The sequence below is a fragment of the Podarcis vaucheri genome, assembly GCF_965113315.1.
Source record: "Podarcis vaucheri genome assembly, chromosome: 4".
Classification (NCBI taxonomy): domain Eukaryota; kingdom Metazoa; phylum Chordata; class Lepidosauria; order Squamata; family Lacertidae; genus Podarcis; species Podarcis vaucheri.
Genome location: NC_138762.1, coordinates 61,075,044 through 61,094,339, shown reverse-complemented (window position 1 = coordinate 61,094,339; position 19,296 = coordinate 61,075,044). Strand labels below are relative to the sequence as shown.

General features: G+C 49.7%; 2 long non-coding RNA genes across 5 annotated transcripts in view; one reads left to right on the top strand and one right to left on the bottom strand.

Moving 5' to 3' along the window:
* Positions 1-19,296, bottom strand: part of LOC309530831 — a 73,445-nt gene that overhangs the window by 43,906 nt on the left and 10,243 nt on the right. Inside the window, exon 1 of one of the 2 annotated variants that reach the window (XR_014218924.1) lies at positions 6,493-6,783. The exons of the other annotated variant lie outside the window; for it this stretch is intronic. This is a non-coding gene — a long non-coding RNA (uncharacterized lncRNA). Of the gene's footprint in view, positions 1-6,492; positions 6,784-19,296 lie in introns of those variants that run through there. 2 annotated transcript variants of the gene reach the window in all.
* The window catches only part of LOC309530833, a 57,470-nt gene that overhangs the window by 31,335 nt on the left and 6,839 nt on the right, over positions 1-19,296 (top strand). For 2 of the 3 annotated variants that reach the window (XR_014218928.1, XR_014218929.1), the window contains exons 2-3: positions 987-1,296; positions 16,051-16,137. This is a non-coding gene — a long non-coding RNA (uncharacterized lncRNA). The remainder of the gene's footprint in view (positions 1-986; positions 1,297-16,050; positions 16,138-19,296) is intronic. The other variant, XR_014218927.1, reaches the window with a different exon arrangement.

The following is a 19,296-nucleotide window of genomic DNA, read 5'->3' as shown; positions in this document are numbered from 1 at the left end:
GCTCCGGGAGGGAGGTGAGTGCGAGGCGTCGCTTGGAAGCGGGCCAAGAGGAATTCCTGAAGGTTATTCAGGCTCCGGGCGGAATCCTGCTCTCGTTCTCCAACGCAAAAAGGAGGGAGGCAAACAAATGGCTGTCATCCTCATCACCCAGATAACAACAACCCAGATTACAGACTGCGGGCAGAATCCTCCCCCCGTTTCCTTGGACAAGACGTCAAGGAGCCCATCAACCGCGCGCTCTGCTCGCAAACTAGCTCCCGAGGGCTCGCTTTAAACAACGAGATGTTGGGCCACCTTTGCATCGTTTGCTTCTGTGGAGCAATGGTGGGAAACCTTTGGCCCTCCAGCTGCTGTTGGAGTACAACTCCCATCCTCTTTGGCCACTGGACATGCTTGTTGGGGCTGATAGGAGTTGTAGTTTAGCAATGGAGACCCACAGGTTCCCCGCCTCTGCCGCAAAGGGTCCTGAAAGCAGGATCCCAGCCATTCTTACAAGGAAGCTAACTCGTTTCAGTAGGTCGTATTTACGAAGAACGGTGGTCTTAAGAGTCGTAGTCCTGGACTTCTGTTTGGCAAACCCTGCTTACCTCAGTTCCGTTCTCCGATAAGAGAAGGCGGCAGTCCTAAACATATTGACTGGCTTTAGGTTTTAGCACGCTCTTTGTGGATCGAAGCCACAGCTTGCTGCGAAGTCCTTAAAACTTGTAAGGCAATGCCTGAAGCCAAGTGAAACCGGACTCGCTGCTAGTCTTTGCTAGCCCGGCTACTGGTCCTTGTCACAACGTGATGACTCGGAAGTGCCTCTGAGTTCCGTGGCCCCCTCCGAAACCAGCTTGCATAGCGTAGGACAACCAAAAGCGCTGAAGACCGAAGACGGCCCTTTCGCCCACAGCCCATACTCCATCTCTGAGGCCTATATTGACATGCTTTCCTAGCCCTATACCGTTTAATTTTCTCTGCCTGCCTCTCCCTCCCTCCTTTCCCAGCCCCCGATTCCCAGAGGCTTCCATGTGGTCGAGATTGCCCCTTAACAAAAGTATCCAAGCGGGGCGGGAGAGGCAGTTCGCACGCTGGCTCTGCTCCACTAAGTCTGCGCAGCCGGAGGAACCTTCAAGGACCGAGCCGCCACCCCTTTGATGTGCGACGCCGCCTGGAAGCGACAAAAGCCGAGCTCTCCTCTCCGCCCGGCCTCCTTTCAAAGGAAGGCGCTTAATTGTGCGGGCTCCTTGTTTGGGGAGGGAGCGGCAGGGAACTCCGCACAAAGTGGCGGCCAGCCGGAGCACGGCTACATCAAAGGTATTTATTTTGATTATCTCCTGGCTATTTTTGGCAAGAACTTTCCTCCTCTCTCGCTGCTTAAGTTTTGCCGGCAGAAGTGACTGTAATGATTCGTCTTTGTTCTCCACTGGATGTTTACGTTGCTCTTAGCATCACGTGCCTTTTGCTGGGACCACCAGCCCGCGGTTGCACTGGCTTGATTTGGAGTTAATCCTGGAAGGGGGAGGTGGGGGCGGCGGCGGGTAACCCTGCTTTTATTAACTGTTTAGGTGTCAGCTAGTTTTTTTGCGCCGCCAGCTTCTTCTAACAGCTTATTGAAACTTCTCTAATGGTGGGTTTGACTTTCCATTTGAAATTGTTCTCTTTACCTCCCTGGAACAAACCCGGATCATCAAGTGTCAAGGAAGCCTCATTCATTGACTTCCAACTCTGTTACACCTGCTTCTTGTTATCAAAACCAGGAGCCAAACCCCAAAGATGGAACCACCTTGTACTGGTTATTGACTAATCCGGGTTAACCACATTTCTGCTCACGATTCTAATCTGGGGTTATAATTCCTCGCGTAGAAGCATGAATGGACAGAAAACACTCTCACCAATCTTGAATCATTCGACGGCTAGTAGGATCTGTAGGTGACTCTTATTCAGAATTTGCCATGATATTGACATTGGACCTAAAAAACTCCATTACGCTGCAGTTCTAGGTATATGCTTACCTGAAAGTAACTCTCAGTTAAACCTATAAAACAGAAGCAGGAACAAACCTGCTTAAAATAGGCCTGTTGTGGGCGGCGGGGAGCCCGTGACACATCAACTGAAGGGGTAAGCAGCTATCCTTTGGTAGAATATATCCAATGAATTCCGGTAGACTTATTTCCAAGTAAGCACACATGATGAGATGGGGTCGTCAGCCCTACAGAAATCAACAGAAGGAACTCTGTGTGTGCTTAGGGAACTTAGGGATGCCCTGATGGAGCCAGCCAAGTGGGGGGAGGCGAAGGTGGCCTTTCCTATCCCAGGAAGGAGCGACAGCCGCCGCCCCCTTCCTGCTGGGGGTTGGCTCGCGTTCTCCAGGAGGCTGGAAATACCTCCAAATTCGAAACAGCTGCTGGCCTTGCCGTGGTCTGCCTGCTAAAATATGCCGATCTCCTTTTAATCTGTTTCATATTCACAAATTAAGCACTTAGCCTAGGTAATAAATCATTAGCAGTTTACGAGACGAGGCTGAGACACACCAGTGAAGGGAAGTTGGGGGTGGGGGAACAGATCCCCCTAAAAGCGCAGCAGCCGCGCCTGGAAAGCAGCGCTTGGCAAAACGCTGCCTGGATTCTCTGGGGCGCAGAGCGCCCGAAGCACGTAGTGTCGAGGATGACGCCTTGCCAAAAACCGCTTTCTCGAGTTCAGGGGTGGGAGGTGGGGACTTGGCCTAAAAAAAACCCTCCGCGGCAAGCGGAAGAAGCTGGAGGTCTGGCTGGAGACAGCTTCCCCGCACCCCGCCAAAGCCTCCTGCCTCCTCTGAGCAGGTAGCGCCCAGCTTGGCTGCACCTGCAAACGCGGCTCCGCTGCAAAAGATGACTCACTGGGAACAAGCAAGGCGCGGGCGCTCTCCCTTCCCTTCCCTTTTTCTTTCTGGCTGCGAGTCTCCGTCTCCTTTCCAAGGGCAGCTCGCCCATTCCTGGGCCAAGCTCTCCCCGCAGCCACACACACACACACCCCCAAAGACCGGGAGACACAAGACACCGGTAGGACTGGGTTGCAGTCAAGAGCGGGAAGGCAATCCTCTTACCCTGACTCTACACGGGAAACAATCGTGGAAGAAACCACCAGACAGCCTTGGATCACATTGAAACAAGATAAACATTTTTACTAGCCTGCTTAAAAAATAAAGACCGGTAGCTCAGCCTGCTCCCTGACGCCACAGAACAAAGCATATTGAGGAAAGGAGGGGTGGGGGTGGGGCTTGCACAGGGGCCACACAGGGAGCCTGGTCTGGCAAGGTCAAAGTCCCACAACGTGCTTCCGGTGCCAGGACTCAACCCTAGGATACTGTATTTGAAACCATGCTTCTGAGCAAGCGCAGAGTGTTTTCGTCTCAGCGCTGAGCAGCCAGACCCCTCATTTCTGAATACTGTATTAGGATCTCCCAAGCTTAGTTAGCAGGAATAGCAAGTCCCATTGCGCCCAGGGAGACTTCCTAAAGGGAGACGGCATAATAAGCGGTAAAACACTTGTTGCTGATACCCCACTTCTTTCCTGGATGGGACTCAAGGCGGCTTACGGGTTCTTTGCGTGTTCGATCCCTGACATTGCCATTTAACTGGAACTCTGGTTCCGGGCCGTGGAAAGACCCCTCTCTGCTTGAGGTCCTCCAGACTGCCTTTAATTCCCGAAGAAGAGGAAGGATGGTGGACCGGTGACCCTCCAGTTGCTTTTGGGCTCCAGCCGTAGCCAGCATAACCAAAGGTCAGAGATGATGGGAGCTGTAGCAGCGACTGGAGGGTCACCGCGGAGTAGGCAGGGTTAATTCTAAACTAACGAATGCTCTGGACAAGGAGCTTCGCGTATTGTATGTACTTCGAAGTAACCCTGTATTAAGATATGGCTTCGTTCTCTTGAAATAAATTTCTTCTGAAACTACCGTGTCTTGTGAGGATTATTATTGTTGTTGTTGTTTGGAAAGGGTGGCGGTAATAAAAAGGAACCAGGTCAGAGACGGCGGTCCCTCGAGCACGAGACCCAGCACCCACCGCCAGTCCTGACGGTGACATTTAGCAGCCTGATTATGCACAGGAGGGGGAGGAGAGGCTGGCGGCCTGCCTGTCATTACATCCCTCCTCCCTCCTCCCTCCTCCTCCCCTGCCGAGGAGTCGGGGACTACAGGCTGGGAAGGGGAACCGGTTTTCTTCCGAGCCTTCTTCCCACCGCTCTGCTTCAGGTCCGCTGCAAGACTCGCCTCTGCTGCGCCCCTCCAAGTTCCCTCAACAGGAAAAGCCTGAGGATAGGATTTTCTCCGGGAGCCTCCCGCTTGACTCGTCTGTGGCCAGACATGAAACGGCTGCCTGCGAGCGCGCTGCAGCCAGGAAGAAAGCGAGACCAGGACGGCGCCGGAGTGCCATCCGCAAATGAGTTCAGCCGGAGTTCTTGCCCTAAAGGCGAGTCCTTCTCCTAGGCTTACAGAGCCGCTGACACGTGACGAGTTACTTGGAACTCTTCCTATCAACCGCCTTAACCCTAGGGATGTTTACTCAGATGCAAGCCTAGGGCTCGTCCACAATGCCCTTTAACGTGGATAGCAAGCTCCCTGTAGCTCCATTAATTTCCCGTAGTCCGTATCATGCCCCCCCCCCAGCAGCCTGCCTTCCCACACTTTCCCGTCCCTCAGTCCGGATTTTCTCATAGCCTTCTGTTCGGAGCATTCTTGGTATGAGAAAATCCGGATTGAGGGAGGGGAAAGTGTGGGGAGGGAGTGGTCTGGAGGGGAGCATGATATGGACAACGGAGAATTAATGGAGATACCGGAAGCTTGCTAAAAGACAGTATGGATGAGCACACCCACCCACAGAGAGAGAGAGAGAGAGAGAGAGAGAGAGAGAGTAGAGCGTCTACTGTGCCTTACTCCCAGTTCGAGCCTCTATAGTGGGTTTTGCTCCAGTTTAAATGGGACTTTTCACTTCCGGCTCAAGGGGGCTGCCTGGCCGATCATTAAACACCCTGGGAAGTCGGTTTCATTGCGCACTGCAATTCCAGTACTTGGGAGTAAGGCTTACAGAGTTCAAAGAGGCTTACCTCGCAAGTAAGACTGCGGGTCTTTTGCCACTTTAGGTCCAAGGGCTGCTGCATGCAGAAGGAGCTGTTGCTTCCTGTGGGCCAAACTACTTAGCAGAATATCAGTGTGGGCCAATGCCCAAGTCTCAGGAAAGGCTGCAAGGCTGCACCCATTGGAAGGCAAAATATGGAGCGTGTGGGTGGGTGTTCTGTGCGCACTCCCAAAGCATTGCTCCACGTGAGGCCGGGCACGATACTCCGATAAAGTTGCATTCAGTCTCCTGGCTTTGGAAGGAAGCTGCTATATATAGCCAAGATGGCTGGACAGGACGCTGATGGGAGGGCTCGTCTCTTTCCACAAGCGAGCAGGTTTAAGGCAACACGTCATCCCGAACGCGCTTGTTTGGAAGGAAGCCCCAGCTATTTCAGCCTGGAGCTGGGCTGGAGTTCTGCTCGCTTCCTGCCTTCCAAGGGACTCAGTCTAAAAACTCGGGGGCCCCTTCCATTCATTGTAAAGGTGGGCTGACTTGTTGGGCTCCAGCTCAACTGGGAGGCGGATCGAGATGTCAGCTCAGGCAAAATAGAAGAAGTTTGTGTGTCCAGGATGCCTCTGGGAAACCTCTTATCCTTTCTACAAGCCCTGCTTACCCTCCCCTCGCACCGTCAGGAAGGCGATCGATTTCCGTTGCCAATCCATAGGGATCTGCGATCTCGGACAGCACTAATTCCAGCAGGGAGCGAACGGAGGGCTGCGGTCACTCCTAATCGTTATAACCCTCGCCTGCCAGGGTCATTTTTAACGGGCACCAGGAGCCTGCAATTCTATGCACACCGCCCAGCGAGTGAGACCCATTCAACTCTATGGGAGTTACTTCCATGTAAACAATGGGTTGCGCTGTTCGGATCTTTCCTTACCCCGCTCCCCCGAGGCTACCCAGGAAAAGGATTCCGAGAGAGGAAATGAACAGCTCCGATCCACAGCACCATTAAGACGAAATGAGGTGTGTGAAGTGAATGGCTTCAGGGGTCGCAGTTCAGGATTGTTAGGAAAGACGTCGACTTATAAGGGGCTTGTGTTTGGTATATATATACACCAAACCTGATGGATTAGCTGAACGGATTTGCGGACGGGGCCTTCCTGGGAATAAGTAGGCTTTCGGCTTATTGGGGTTTGTGGATTTGAGCTGTTTGGGGTTTTCGGGGGCTCCATGACTAGTAAGGCTTTGAACGCGGAGGTGGCCAACATCAATCGCGGCGGCTCCGAAAACCTCGCTGTGGTGAAGCGAATGCAGCAGCAGGGCGATCCCGGACTCCAAACACTGAAGGGCGGGGGGAGGTGCGGGAGGAGGAGGAGGAGAGGGGAGTGGGGAGGGAGGGAAATGTAAGCGGGGAGGGACGGGGCCAAGGGAACGAGCGACTGCTGAGTGCATTAAAGAGAGCAACACCGACCTGGGAGCATCCGCCGCGTGCAATTGGAGGCGATCCCCTGGCGAGGAGGCGCTGTCAGAGGCTATTTATCTCTTGCCAGAGCTGAGGCTCCGGTTCCCACATCGGCCGCGTGTAACAATGGCAGCGATCAGCAGCCTTTCACGCGCTTCAGTGCCTGAATGGATTGCGGAAGGTGCCCGCGCTCCGCTCAGATGCCTGCTTGATTCATCCCCTCCGCTGCGCAGTGACGATCGCCACGGCCGCTCTGCCCGAGGGACGCGCGCGGGAGGGGAGGGGAGAGGCGGTGGTCTGCCCCATTTGCCAGCGGAACGCGCACCCCCCACCCACACCCCCCCACACACACACAGACGCACACCCCGCTCCACTTCGCCTTCCTTGCCTCCCTCAGCACCACCTGATTTTCCATTTGCAGGACTGTGGCGTTCAGCCAGAAATGTCAGCGAGGACTGAAACTTGACACACAAATAGGAGCCCGAAGCAATTTCCTGCCTCCTCCTCCTCCTCTCCTCCCCTGGCTCTCTCTTTCTGGTCCAGCACACGCACCCCACATGTCTCCATCTTGTCTTCTAAGTTCACTTTGAAATAGTTTGGCGCTATCTTATTTTCTTCTCTCTCCTCTTAAAATGCTTGTACAATCAAATAGATGTATTTTGCAGCCGGGTGAATTTTGTCACTGGAAATTCTCCCAGGGAAGGAAGGGCCTTCGGTGCGCTGGCCAGGAGCTGCTCCTCGAAGCCGGAGCAGCCGTTAGGGAGGGGGCTCACCTGCTGCTTATAGGTAACGAACCAAAACAGAGGAGAGGGCCTCGGCCCATGAAGGCACTTAAGTCTCTGAAGCAGAGAAGTGGGAGCCTAGCACCGCCACCGCTCTGACCTGGGAGCACTGTTGGGCTGATCTAATTCGTCTCAAATTCCCTGACTGTACTCTGGCATTGAAAGAAAGAAAAGATGGGGAAGGAAGCTCAGGGCTCGGAGGAACCCGAGCGCCAGTTAAACCCTGGGTGCCAAAGGTAGTAGAGGAGGAGAGATTCTGAAAGGGCCCTTTCATAGGAATCTGCCCTGCTCTGACCATTGGTCCATCTAGCTTAGTATTGTCAATTTCGGGACTGTAGTGGCTCTCCAGGGTTTCAGACAAGGAGTCTTTTCTTCCTCTGCCTGGAGATGCATGCAAAGCAGATGTTCAGCCACTAAGCTGCAGTCCTTCCCTAAGGGACCTTGGAGCTTCAGTCATTTCCACTCACACTGCTCAATACAGAAATCTTGCGATTGCATTGTCCTTTCCAGCCTCTCCAGCAAAGGAGAGAAACCACCACCTCCTGGGGCAGGCAGGCAGACAGACAAGCATTGGTTGATAGGTTCTCCTAATGTTTGGCCAAACTCTGCTTCCTTCCAATTTCCACCGCTTCCTTCTACTCCTGAGCCTTTCACTTGTCCATCAAATCGCAAAGACGTGTGACTGAAGGAGGTCCGCACCAGACTGAGCTTCCTTGTGTCTCCTGTTAATCCATTCAGAGACTCGCCAAGTCCAGACTCCTACTAAACGCTATAGGAAGGGAAGCAAAAATGAAAATCCATCCCTTTACCACAGGGGACAGGGACATGATGGAAAGGATGCTAAGCGTGTGTGTGTGTAGGGGTGTGTAGGGGGAATCAATCTGTATAAAGACCCCAAACCCCAATTCTAAGCACATTGCTTGGAAATATGCCCCGCTGCCATAAACTACTCCCACTCAAAATGTGTAGGTTCGCGTAAGAGATGAAAGAGGATAACAGCGCAGTCATTGCCGGAAGGTTTCTTGCTTAATTACCTCGCTAGGTGAGGAGCTCTGGCTTTGGGCGCCATCCGCTTGCATTAATTTCAGTGTTCGGCATCTCAAAGGTCTGTGACCTGGTATCATCATAATCACTGCTATTGTTATTATGTTAGGAGAAGCGCCGCCCCTAATTCAATGGTGGAGCATCTCGTGTGCATGCAAAAGGTTTCAGGTTCAATCACCTGCCTGAAATCCGGGTGGGTGTGTGGCGCGGCAAGGCGGCTCTGTCAATGAGGGTGGATGACAATCCTGAGGATGCGTAAACTCTCTTCCTTTGCAGCACACCCCAAATACATCCTTTTCCTCAATGAATTCTGGGCACTGCCATGTACAGCTTTACGATTCCCAGCAACCTTTAAAACACTTCAGTGCCCCTAATCATTTGAGAGAAAGGATATGCTTCGACTGTAAAGGTACACAGTGTGTACACAATCTAGGCGGGCCAATGGTCTCACTCGGTGTAAGACCGTTTCCTGTGTCCCTGTTGTTGGGGCTGGGGGCTACACAAACGCCTCTTTCAACTCAGTGGCTCCACCCTCCTTGACCTTTATTGGGGCTTCAGAGATGGAGGCCTGAAGTCTGTTGCATCAGATAGCGGTGGCCTAGAAAGCCAAGAGGAGCCCCAGCGAGTCCTGGTCCTCGGGTTCCCCTCGGGAACAGCTCAGGTCGAGATGGGGAAAGGAAGTGTCCACGTCCACCTCTTTCTTCCTTTTTCTTGGTGTCTTCCCATCGGCTAGAGACCCACAACCCTGTCCAGAATTAAAGCTGCTTTGCGTCCCAGCGACTTCTCCGTGACCTGAACCAGACGTAACCTAAAACGCGAGGGATTGCCTGCGTCATGAGTCTGAAACCTATAGGGTCCAGCCAGGGGCATTTGGCCAAGGATTGCATCCAAACCCGAAACAGATGCAGTCGGAAACCGCTCTCATTCAGATCAACGGGACCTAGGATGAGGAGGTAAAACAAGCAAACAAAAACCCGGGGGCTGGTTGAGCGCTGAATGTTCCGACTCCGAGAGCAGCGTTCGCGAATGCTGTTTGGTTTAATTAAACTGAGCGCTCCGTCGGAGCTTGTCTCTCAGCCTCGTTTGACGCTCCTGTGACCCAGCTGCCTCCCTCCCTCCCTCCCTTTCTCTCTCTCTCTCCTCTCCCACCCTCCTCTGCGGGGGAGGTGGGGGGAGAAAAAAATGCGTCTGCGGGAGTGAGAAAAAGCAAATCCGCGACAGCACCGGAGCAATCAGAAAGCCTGGCGTGAACGTGGCTAAACGGCGAGGCGAGGATGCCTCAGCACTTTCCTTCCTCTTGTGCATTTGCAGCGCAAGGCAGGCTAATTCCTCCGCTGAGGGCCTCAATCAGGCATTTATTTGACACACATGATGCATGAACGGTTAAACGCTATTCTCAGCAGAGGGGGGATCAGCCAGTCGTTTCGTGGCGGAGAGTTGCCGCCGACATGCGGCTAGCTGGAGGAGGCTGCCTTCGCTCGCGTCTCGAGGCTTAGGGGAAGGAGAAGGGCGGGCAGGAAGGCTCAACTTTTCTCAGCCTCCTCTCCAGCGCAACCAAGGGCGAGGTGATAAACCTCCCGGCTCGCAGCCAGCCCTTCCCCTTTGCTCAGCGATGCCAGATGACCCCCCCTTCCTTCCTTCCTTCCTACTTCCTCCCTCCCCCCCTTCTTCTTCTTCTTCCTCCTCCTCCTCCTCCCCCCGGCTGTTGTTTCCTCTCGCTCGCTCGCTCCCCGCCTCTCTCTCTCGCTCGCTCGCTCTCCCCCTCCTCCCTTCCCCGCTTTGTGTTTCCCTGCCGCACCGCCTGTGCTGGTGGCCACCAAGTGAAACTGACGAACATGCAAAGCCTGGCAGCGCCAAGCTTAGTCAGTTTCACGAGACAGAGAGAGAGAGGCAGGCAACCAGAAAGGGCACAGGAACTGCAGGGGGAGACAGGGGCGGCCAATATGGAAGGCGGGGGAACCAAGAGATGGTCCTCTTCGGAATAATGCATAGAACTAGCTGCGTGTTTCCTCGTTAGAGCTTTTGATTTTTGTCGAAAGGGCTCTTGGCCTGAGCGGGTAAAGAATTGGCCCGTGTTTCCTTTTTCCATGTTCGAACGAAGAGAGAATCAAGTAGGCCCCGATCCCTGCATGTTGCTCCAGAGAAGGCAAATCCAGCAGAGACTGCTAATCCAGAATTGGAATGAAGTTCCACTGAAATAAAAGGAAATGTCCTGATCCTACGCAGGCAGTTCTGCAAGAAGACTGTAGCATTTTCAAACAAACGAAATGTTTATGCTCTCATGCTAAGTGCTTCAGTTCAGCTCAATGCTGCTCAAGGCTTTTAATGGGCCTCATGTTTTAAGTGGGTGTTTCATGAGAGGAGCAATGGGTCCCCGAAACGCCCTTTCTATTAGGGCACCTAGTTCGTGGAACCTTCTCCCCCCTGAAATAAAGCAGGGGCCAACTCCTTTGAGCTTTTGGAGCCAGGGTGGCAAAATGCAAGTGGCCTTTTTCTCAAAGTTGTTTGGCTACCGACTACAAAAATGATCTTCCTTCAGTTAGCTTTAATGTGTTTTTCTTTTTCAATTTCCACTTTGATGTTATTTGTGCTAGGCAAAAAGACGTGGAGCACAGCTTTACTTTGAGGCAAGCTTACCAAGCACTTAGCACTTCAAATACTATAAATGCTATAAGCACTATATAAGTGACAATAAAATCAAGACATAAACTGTAAGAGTTCAGCTGGATACCTTTTTTGTTTATAGCTTTTCTTCATTATTTTTACAGATGTCAAAACAGATACTCTAAAACAAATGAAGCTTACCAAAAGATAGGAATGGCTACAAAACAAACAAAATTAACAGTAAAACAAGGCTGGCTTGGCCACATGGTTGCTACAGTTCTATATTTTGGGGCAATGGTAAGGTCCAAGGTTGAAAAACAAAAAGGGAAGAAGACTGAAGAAGAAAGTACAGCATAGGAGGCTGTAGTATATGATAAATTGTTGCTTTAAGGCTTGTTATACTATTCCAAAAGAGGGCCTGCTTCTTGTAGCTGAGGAGGGAATGTTTAGAGCTGGCAGGAAACTTATAGCAGCCCCTACTTTGTGTGCCTGCTGAACAAAATGAAGGATGTTGCCATAAAAACCCATGAGATTCAATATTTGAGAGCTACCATACCACATGGCAGAGACTTCATTGGGATCCTAGCAGGGGCAGCTCATACATGAGGTCAGGTGAAGCCATTTCAGGCAGGGAATCCAACCCCTGCTGTTGCATCACTGCCAGCCCTGCTGGGGCTTCCTGCACCGACAAGGCATCATTGTCCTTGACCCGACATCCACTGCATCATCACCACTGCCGCTGTGTCATGGGGGCAGTCGCAGGTGAAGATACAGTTGTGTTGACAGGGTGGCAGCAGTGTGGGGGCAGGGAGGGGACTGGGTGAGAACCTAGATCTCTGGGGTGGGTGACACTGACATCAGGGCATGGGCAAAATGCCTTGGGTCAGCCCTGGCTTCTAGAACTGGAGCAAGAGTGCATTGAAAGCAGAACAGCAAATAGGAAGGAGGCCTGCTACACTGGTATATTTTGCAATTCTGCACAAGCCATACAACTTGGTAGCACTACAAAGCCACAGGATTGCTCAGAGGATGGGGCAATTGCCCCATGCATGCAGAAAGCTAGGGGGCCCCTGCATCAGGTCCTGTGCATAACATTGGCCGTCAATGGTAAGTCAATGCACTTAATATTTCAAGGCAAGGTGCTACCAGAGAGTAATCTCCTGCGGCAGTTACCACAGTAAAGTTGTAGGAGTGTTGTGAGGCCAGGCCTTAAGGGAATAATCCTTCCTTCCTGAGTGAGTAGTGGAGAAGGCAAACAGCAGCCCACAACCAGAAGACATGTGAGACTGAGCCCCAGGAAGCAGAAAAAATCTCTGCCACAAGATTAGAATTTGGAGGAGATACTCAGGCAGGAGAAGTATAACCTAATCCCTATTCCCTTAATCCCATGTAATAAAAAAATAAAAATGAAGCACATCTGTCATTCTGCTTGATCCCAGGGCAAGAAAGATCTGCAGGTGAGAATTTGCAGCTTGTGCGTGCAGTAATTCTTGTATGTAGATTCCCACATTCATGCACACATGCATGGGCCTTGCAGTGGGCATCAGCAGGGATCCCAACATCACACCAGTACCGGGCCCCATAAACCCTCTGGGTGGCCTTGTAAAGCTGACCATGGCTGTGGGGGGGGGGCGGTTGGACATTGAAGGCACTCCGCACCCAGGCTGCTATTTATCCCAGGGCCAGTCCCAGTCCTGCTTCTGAAAACCTACTGGTTCACTCAGACCTTTGCTGGTCACTGATTCCAGTACTATTGAGATTTGTCCGTCTTCTGTAGTTGTTACTGCTTTTACTATATGTGTTGGCTTTTAATGTGCCATTTTATTGTTATGTACTGCAAACCTCCCTCGGATTTTTTAATGAAGGGCAATGTAAAAATACTTGCTCAAATAAACAAGGAAACAAATCCTAGCATATGTTGTACCTGCAAAGTAAAACACACAGATAGGGCTTGAACCTCTTGTTCTTGCAAATCTTGTTGCCTTCCATATGTTTAGAATTGCGGCTGTTGGAGTTCTTTCTTAGTTGTGGATGAGATTGTTAGCTTCTCTAATAGACCACTGGAGTCCACTGGTTTTAGAAGCCTTGATTGTCAAGCAACTTGCCTGCACTGGAATGTACCATCTGTTCGACTGCTTCCTTATCCTAAGCACATTCATTGGATCATATTGGATCCCATTTGACACATGAGATCATAGCATTGTGGCGTAGGAAGGGACCACAGGGATCAGCAAGTCTAACCCCCCCTGCAATGCGGGAATCTTTTGCCCAGTGTGGGACTTGAACCCATGACCGTAAGATTAGCTGCCTATGGGTCAGTTTTAATTCTTCCTGGTGAGGCTGCATTGTCATCAGTGGGGAAAAATATTCATCAGGACTTCAGTGAGAGACAGAAAATAAATATGCTTTATTAAATAAGTAAATTTGGTGGGAGATTGCTGCACCCAATTTTACAGTATCCTGTGAAATTCCCTCAAAATATAGTTTGTTCAAAACTGATATGAGTCAATAAAAAAGACTGAGCTGATTCACCAAGGCTGCTTCTGCATGGCCTGGGCAAATGCTTCTTCCATCATCCTCTCTCATTTCCCTCTATGCATCCCAAGTGTCAAGGACTGTGTCAAGTGAAGAAGAGCAGAGTGGCCTTGCAGAGCCTGCAAATTGCCAGCATTTACTGCCGGGATATGACATGGTTGTGGCCTGGAATCAGAAAGGAAAGATGGCAGGGCTAATTGTCTGGGATGATTAGGTGGGAGGATGTTGCAGAGCATGAAAAGGCACATGGGAAGGGATTTAGTGATAGGGAGCTGGGAGCTGCAGGAATAGACGGTGAAGAGACCAGGGAGAGAAAACTGAGAAAGGGCATGTGAGATAGAAAAAGAGTGCTGAAAGAGGTGCTGCATGGTGAGGTGTTTCAGCTGGCTGGAGAGCTTTGATGGGTGTAGGCTGAAGGCTAGAGTTTTGACCCAGGTGTAAAGGATCAACCCCTACCACAAACCTGTATCTCTCTCCTACAGTCTGAAAGATACACCTTACAAAAGCTGTGTACAGTAGTATAATTATTATGAGTGTGCCTTCTATCAGTTCATGATCACAAAACCTCAAGGACCACCTCTCCCCATATGAACCAACCCAGACCCGGCCTGCAATGATCATCTGAGGCCCTTCTTTGTGTGTCTCCTCCATGAGAGGTTTGGAGAGTGGCAGCACTAGAATGGGCCTTTTTATTCCATCATTATACAGTGGTACCTCAGGTTACAGACGCTTCAGGTTATAGACTCCGCTAACTCAGAAATAGTACCTCGGGTTAGGAACTTTGCTTCAGGATGAGAACAGAAATTGGGCAGTGGCGGTGCAGTGGCAGTGGGAGGCCCCATTAGCTAAAGTGTTAAGAACAGCTTAAGAACAGATCAGGTTAAGAACAGTTTCAGGTTAAGAATGGACCTCCAGAACAAATTAAGTTCTTAACCCGAGGTACAACTGTACACCTTTAGGCACCAGGCATAAACATTCTTCTTCAACCAGGCCTTTTGCTGATTAAAATCCTATATTTTTTTAAATGTGTTTGTGGGATGGGGGAGTTACTGGTTTGCTTTGTTCTTGTTTTCATTATGTATTTTGTGTTTTTATCTTGTATCTTTATGCTGTGAACCACCCTGAGATATTCGGATGAAGGACAGCAGACTGACTGACTTGACTGTATAAATAAATAAGATGGTATTTGTAGGAAGCTTCCTTATACTGAATTGTTCTACACTCACTGGCAACAGCTTTCCAGGGTTTCATTCCCTGTCCTTTGTAGGCATGGCTGGATTAAGGTGATACAATCCCAAAAATAGGGACTGCTATGTGGTATCCTAAACACTAACATGCTTATAATGTCGTAAGTTTTACAACAACAACAAAATTACAACACCTCAGCACATGCCATTTAACAATGCAGCCAGGTGAAAACAGGTCCCCCCCCCAACCTTGATGACAATAATAATAATTAGATATCATTACAATGTTACCCAAAGCTCTCAGGACAGGTTACAACAACTTAAACAACTTATGTTTTTTTAAAGCAACTTACAAAAAGAAGGTGGGTCTGGAAAACATACATATCAAATGTCAGAAGCCATGGTAAAAAAAAAACCTGCATCTTCGGCATTTGCTGAAAGCTGCATGATGAAGGTGGAAAGGGAGTTCCACAATTTAGGGGCTGCCACAGAGAATGCCCTTTCACAAGCTGCCGCCACCATTAGGATAAAATACAAAAAGAAAGTACTCTAATCATGTTCACTTAACACAGTATCACTGTTTTTGCACACTTCCTGCCTTGGGTAGCCTAACCGACCTCACATGGCCATTGTGGCGATATAGAAGGATGAATAAAATGGCTGAAAAATGGACGTTAGTGCTGGCATCATAGACACCAGGTGTTGGTTCCTTCAACCGGACTTATGCATCTCTATTCTATAAACAGTCATGTTTTCTTGTGCACCCCCCCAAAAAAAATTGGCACCAACCAATCTTAATCTGGCTTGATTATTGGATGTTTTAGATCCCTTCAGTTTGGGGCCTTAGATTTCAACTGATAGTGAATCGCAACCTAACTGACAGGGGCTTCTGTTTTGACCAGAGCAGCAGCACTGCACGAACGTTCTTTTGCCCCCCTACACTGTTTTCCTGATCTAAACTGCATCCTCACCAAGTACCATTAATACCACTCCCCGGGGGGGGGGGGCAGTATATAATGCCTACTGTTTTTTCTCAGTGATGCTAACAGGACCATCTAGCAGTAATTATGGTTGGCTGGCTGGCTGGCTGGCTGGCTGGCTGGCTGGCTGGTTGGCTGGTATGGCTTAAAATTCAGGTAACCTTGTCATTTTTGTGCAATATTATGGGTAAAGAATTTGGCTCTTCATCTCATTTGATACCCTGCATGACTATCTGAAGCCATATCCTCCTTTGATACTCAATTGCACAAGGCCTTCTTGAGCTACAAGAGTCTCATATTTCCTGTACTTCCTTTTGTCATTCAAATGACAATATTCCACTACTCATGTATTCAAAACCTGTCTTCTCTCCCATCTTTGTCTTGTCCATGTATATCCTTCTGGGCATCTGTCTCCTCTCTGGACATCTGCAATAGAACACTGCAGCAGGGGAAGCATAGCTGTGTCTGCAATCCATAATCAAGACTACTCTTAAATTTTTAAACCTACAGAACTGCTTTGAAGTAAGTAGTTTCTTTACAATCTGGTGTCCCATCATAAATACATTAATTTAGAAATAGATGAATGGAACTTACTTCCACTGAAAGAGCCACAGTTCAGAGAAAGTTCAGCTTGTTTTTAAGACCTTTGAAATAATGCAAATTAAGTTCATTGTTAAACCCTTGTGCTTTGATAATTTCAACAACACTGGTTTATGGATTTTACCCATTTCAGTTGGACCCCCTACATGTAGCACTTTCACCCATGGCAGAAGAGGACAGCCTATAGCCCAAGTGCCAACTAATTTCATGAGGGTGCCAAGGAAGGGGAAATGGAAGGCAGAGAGAGGGTGGCACAGAGCGAGGTTGGTGGTAAAAAAGGTGAGAAGGGGGTGCCTCTTCCACTTTGGTTCTGATTTTGGGCCTGCCCATCACTGGCTGCAGCCTCGCCCACCTCAAGCAAGTGGACTTCAACAGATTGCCCCCAAGCCAATGTGGTCTTCAACAGAAAAGGGCTTTCCACCCCTGATGTATGGGATGCAAGCCCTTATTTACACATCAACAGACCAGCATCCCTGAAGTTCAGTGGCACCAGATCAGCATTAGTAGAGGCCCATATCCTATGCTAGATTTAGAACAAATTAGTTTCAAAGTAGATTACAATTTCCCCTTCTAGTTGTCACAGTTATGGAAATGTCTGCCCAGCCACAAAAGTTCATTGGTACTCATTTAGGGACTTGGCTTGTATGTGGTAGGAATCTATTGAGTTTCAGAAACAAATGTTCAGCAGGAATAAAACAACAACTTGGCAAATGGGAAATACTAGTGCCAATAAAGCAGGAAGCTGCAGAGTACCTTTTTCAGATTATAACAGATGCAGGATCATCTTTATTTTTTAAAATAACATTTATTGATTTTTGCATACATCAATAAAAATATAACCTTTACAGAAAAGAAATTTAAATATACTATGTGGAAAGGTGATCTCACTAGACACACTGTGAACCACTGACGACTGGACATTTAATACAGATGGATATTGTATTGAAGATTTTTTGATAGGTCATCGTTTTCTAAACATTTTTAAGCCAGTTGCTTTTGTTGTTCTTGTTCTTTCCTTCTCAAGAGTTTAGCCAAAGGCATTCTGGCAGCTGCCAGTATACATAACTGGAGTTCTTAGATGCTCACACTGGTAACACCATTGTTTCATAATGATGAAGACAGAGTAAAGGATCTATGAAAGGTCATATTGCTGCCTTAAGTTTAGTTCTGAAGTGTTTCAAAGTTTCCTTCTAACCCACAAGCACCCTAAGTAGTTAGTGAACTGCCTGTCTAAATGCATTCTCATTGACATGGAGCTTCTGATAATTAAAACAAAATGTATTCATAATGTAGACATTCATTTTCGACAGATCTACAAATATATAAATGTGATACATTTTTGCTTAGGCCAGTCCACAGTTGCAGAAATCAGTCCAATTAAGTCAGCAAAAGTGGGAGCACAGTTGGTCCAACAGTTTGAGAACTGCATAGTAAATCATCTCTCAAATGCCAACGCTTTTTCTATATTTGTTTTTCAAGTAGAGGTTGTAGGGAGGAGTCAACTGTAGACAAGAAAATGAGGGCTTCAAAGAATCTGAAGAGGTCTAAGAAGTGAGATGCAAACTCAGCAAAGGAGATGTCTACATTCCATCAAAGTGAGCAGAGGGTCTCAGAACCCTATTAAAGAGGAATGGCTTAGGCCCAGTTCTCATTGAGGTGCTGAACCTGTGTCGGAGCTGCATCTCTTGAGGTCTGGTGGGGGCTCACATAAAATAACAGGAGGTCATCTGACCCAACCCCTACTCAAAGCAGATATCATGCAACAAGAATACTAAGTGGAGGCTGGCTTGGCCAGTTATGAAGAGGGCAGTGCCCACCAACCTCAGTCTGCTCTCAGCCAGTTCCTACCTGCCAGCCTTCTGGTGTATAACTAGCCCAGGGGCTGACTCTGGCTGTCAGCTTCCTCCTCCTTAGTCTCAGTTTTACCCTTGTAGATCTCAGAAAGAGGATGGGGGCAAGCCAAGAAATAGTTGGCCCCATCCATGCATCCATCTTTGCTTTTGAGAATTATTGGCTCTGGCTCCACCTACTGATGGCCTCCTTGCCTTCCACCCTACCGGTGGGCACCAGCCACCATTGATACATCCCTGCAGAGTCCACTCCACATAGAAAAACGGAGTCAGAGATCAGGGTTCTCACCTAGCCATTTTCCTTTACATGCAGGAGCTGGGAACTCTCCGCTCACCCTAAAATGTCGGGAGCATTCAATCTCTTAAGCCCTACCAGGATTCTGCAGGGCCCAGGCCTGTGGCCCTCCAGATGTTAATGGAAAGGACTCCAACGCCCATCCACCCCAGCCAGCAAGGTCAGTAGTCAATAGGTGTTGTAGTCCAGCAACTTCTGAGAAGACCACAGGTTTCCCACTCCTGGTTTACCACGAGAGAGAAAAGTAGGCCTTGGATTTCACCTAAGCGCAACATTCCCTACAGAGCTTCAAATCCTTCCACGCATCGAGGGTGTGGCTGGCAAATGGCAGAGCGCGGCTACCCACACTGGCCCACTGGTCTCTCTCCCGCACGTCCGGATGGCCGCTACTCCAAGATGCCTGGAGAAGTTTCCAGGGCTGGGGAAGCGTCGGGACAAGGGACCGGTCTGTTCTGCTTTTCCGACAGGCAGCTCACAAAGCCTGTCGCCCTGCCCCCCTTCCCATCAATTTCCTAATTAGCGACGCCTTTCTGTGTAGCAAGCCGTTTCATATTAATGTGGCATTATGCCTTGCTGGAGCAAGAGGCCGGAGAGGCCGCTCCAGCGGCGGGTAAGGCTCCGGGCACGCTTCCTGAGCAGGCGTTCCTCCGGAGCTCATCGCGCAGGCGCGACGCGGAGGAAGCAGGCAAGGCAAGCAAGAGGGGAATTCTGCAGCAGCTCGGCAGCTGCCACCCGCGAGGCTGGGGCCGCAGCCCCGGGAGCCTCTTTCCCCTTCCCGTGCGCAGCCATTCACCTTAGATCACTGGGCTGCAGTAAATCCACCCATTCCCCGTGGTCTTCCCGGTGCAGTCGGGCGCCCCAGCGCGCACGGATGCATGCGCCTGTATGGACATGTAAATAAATAAATCCTCCCCTCTGCTTGCTCGAAAGCCCCGA